Source organism: Lipotes vexillifer, unplaced genomic scaffold (assembly GCF_000442215.2).
Source record: "Lipotes vexillifer unplaced genomic scaffold, Lipotes_vexillifer_v1.1 scaffold680, whole genome shotgun sequence".
Classification (NCBI taxonomy): Eukaryota; Metazoa; Chordata; class Mammalia; order Artiodactyla; family Lipotidae; genus Lipotes; species Lipotes vexillifer.
In genome coordinates, this window is record NW_006780838.1 from 2,431,589 (window position 1) to 2,435,443 (window position 3,855).

Here is a 3,855-nt window from a genome sequence, read left to right on the forward strand (position 1 = left end):
AAAAAAAGAACTCATTTCAGCTAACTTTTTGGACCCTTACTGCTTTGTAAGAACTTCTCCAGGTTGGAAACAGTGGCGCTGGCATTCAGAACATCCCGTTCTTTGTGCTCGCCAGCTTAATTACCTGTACTAAGCCCCAGTGCTTTTGGAGAAAAGCAGTAATTTGTAATTACCAGCAATTGGTTTGACACACCCAAGACCCCTGCATTCTCCTGCATTCTCATTCTGAAAAAGAAACCAGCAAACGTAAAGAATAGAAACCTCCTGGGAATTGCCTGGCCGTCCAGTGGTTAGGACTGGGCACTTCCACTGCTGGGGGACTGGGTTGGATCGCTGGTTGGGGAACTAGGATCCTGCATGCCGCACAGCGAGGCAAAACAAACAAACAAACAAAACCCTTTATGCTCTGATGACTAAAAGCAATGTTGTCTCTTAGACTGGTCCATTCAAACCACCATCAAAAGCTACAGTTCTCCAAAATCAGTAATGATTTATCAGGGAAACAGGAGTGATTTTTGTTTTCTCTAATATGTATTTTCCAGTTTTTAAAAATGATCACTTATCATTTGTGTCGCAGAAACATTATTTAAGATATACTTTTTCCAGTATTTTAGTATGGAAAATTTCAAATATAAACAAAGCAGACATAGCATAATGAAACCCCATGTACCCATCACCCAGTTTCTAGAATTTTCATCTTCCACCATTCTTGTTTCATCTATATCCCCAACCATTCCCCACCCCTCTCACCTTTTATGGTTCTCTTTTCTTTGGGTAAAAAATTACATTAGAATGCATAGATCTAAATTGTATAATCTTGACAAAGTATATACCCATGCAATGTACCCCCATCATGGTATAAAACATTTCCATTCCTAAAGAAAGTTCCCTCGCTTCTCTTCCCAGTCATCCAAACCACATACACCTAGGCAATCACTATTATTTTTTTCAACTTAGTTTTGCCTGTTCTAGAATGTCCTGTATATGAAATCATACAGTATATATTCTTTGGTGCCTGTCAGCATTATGTCTATGAGATTCATCCATAATGTCTCATGTAGCAGAAATGTATTCCTTTTACTGCTAACTGGTATTACATTGTAGGAATATACACCAGGGTGGATCAGTTCTCTTATTGATGGATGGACATTTCAGTTCCTTCAATATATGACTGTTGTGAACAAAACTGTCGTGAACATTATATATTTTATGGACCCGCATTCATTTCTCTTGGGTAAGTATCTGATGGCATTTCATTGTGATTTTAATTTGCATTTCACTGCTAGCTAATGACGTGGAACACTTTCTCATGTGCTTATTTTCCATCTATATATCTTCCTTTATGAATTATCTATCTGTTCAAGTCTCTTTCCCATTTTTAACAGGGTTGTCATTCTTATGTTGACTTGTAAGAGCTCTTTATATAGTCTGGGTATAAGTCCTTTGTCAGATGTGAATTGTTTTTTCAGTGCATGGCCTATTTTTTATTCAATATTTTCTTAATGGAGCCTTTGAAGACAGAAATAAATAAATAAAATAAAATAAACAGTTTGCTTTTCTTTTCAGATTTTCTATTTCATCTCATGTCAGTTGGGTCAGATAAAGTTTTTTAAAGGAATTTTTCCTTTTTGCCTATGTTGTCAAATTTGCTGGCCTACAGTTGTTCCTAGTATTATCTTATTATGCTTTTGGTGCCTGTAGGATCTCTATTCAGTCATGATATTGGTAATTTATGCTTTCTATTTCTTAATCAATCTAGCTGAGATTTATCAATTTTTTCAAAGACTCAAATTTTTGCTCTTAAAATTTTCACAATTGTTTGCCCATTTCTATTTCATCAATAAGAATCTTTATTATTTCCTTTCTTCCTCTGACTTTGGGTTTAATTTGCTCATCTTTTTCTAGCGTCTTAAGGCAGAAATTGCCACAAGGGGGCGTTAGGGGTGGGAGCTGCTTCCTACAGTTCCTAACAATTGGGATCACTTCCCCTTATTCTTTTAGCCTTCCAGCATCTGTGCGGTCAACTCTCTGTATGAAATCCCCTTTGTTGGAAATATCTTGTATGGTTTTAGGTTTCCAGACTGGACTCTGATTGTTATACATACGAACTAGCATTTCTTAAAGTGCATTCCAAAAAACACTAGCCCTATGAAATGCACGTAGGCTCTTTGGGCTAATGAGTTTGGAAAATGTTACATACTAGATCTTGCCTTTTGAAGATTATCAATGCATGTTACCACATTAAAGACTAAGGTAGATTATTCTACAGCAAAAACTCACTCCTTCTCACATCCATGGTGAAAGTATGGTTCCCTGACCCACTGATGTGAGCTTTGGCCATGCACCTTGCTCTGGGTGCCATTTCCTAGTGTAGACCTTAAGAGGTATTGTATGTTTCTACTTGCTCCTCTGGGAGCTTTTGACCTCTTCCACGAGAAGAATGCAACCTTCCCAGCCTACTTCAGAGACAAGGGGAACAAACTTGAACTCAACACCTAGCCTTGGGTAGAAATGCCCTATCAGACGCACAGACTCGTAAACAAGGAAAAAATGCTTGCTGCTGTCTTATCACTGTGATTTTGTGGGCGGTACTACATAGCAAGAGCTGATTAATACACGGGTTCCAAGAAGCCTTCAATAAGCATGTTTAGCATTGTTCAACTTTTCATTTCCCCAAACTTATTTGATCACAGAACCTTATTTTACTCCACAGAAAGCACTCTAGGAAATAGCGATATATACAAACCACTTGATAATGATTATACGCCAAAATAAAATTATGAGAATTTAATTTTGACAAGAGGCATCCCACACAATAGGAGTCATTACCTAATCAACAGAGTTATTCATTTCTTAAATTTCTGGGAAGTATACCAAAAGGGCTAAGATTTATCATATTACTATTAATTATACCTACTGCTGCTTCTCTTGAGGGCACCAGCTTAATCTGATACACTTCAAAAGGTTGAAAAATTGAAACATTATTAGCTTCAACACACTTTTGCCTCTCTCTCTCTCTCTCTCTCTCTCGCCACACACGCACGCGCACGCACACAAATTATAGCTTTAATCCTACAGGCTTTAAATATCTTTCTATCAAAACCTTGGAACTGCTGATTAGCTCATCCATTTTATGGAAAATTTACACCATATAACCTAAAAGGCAAAATTAGCCCTCATTGTCATCCCAATCAGCCAAGTTAGACTTAATTTCTATTAAAAAGAGACTGGCTTTTAAAATGTATTTGTAAGCATGGTAATATGTATTCCTGGGACATGTTTCTTTCTGAGTCGCAACTCAAAGACTAACGGATGAGGCACAGAGCCTCGCCACGAATTTGAGGCTGGAGTGAAATAAGATGCCTTCACTTTCAGTAGCTCTTACCGACCCTCTCTTTTGCTTTGCCCAAAGGGACTTTTCCTCAGGGAATACAACAGTCTGAGATTGAAGAGATATGGGTGGTCATATGGAGTGTCATCATTCTGACTGCCTCAACTGTATGAGATGTTGCAAATGAGAACTCCCAACGCGGGCCCACCTTGCTTCCACCACCATGACAACTTATGTGCAGGACGCTTGCTGCAGGCATGCACAAAACCTACAGTGGATCCTGGTGCCCAGACACCATGTTTCTAGCTGTCCCTTTGTCCCACCTACAGGTTTTTTCCAGCCCAGAGCAAAATACCACAATAATATGCAGGCTGGGTGGACTAAGGTGTGTATTTCTTCTGCAAAGTGGGAGGAAGGCGATTTGAAAGGGAAGGTGGGAAGGGGCTGGCCTGACAACATCATTCACAGGTGCATCTCAGAGCAGATCAGCTTTGGGAAAGAGGACACATCAAATCTGGGAAACA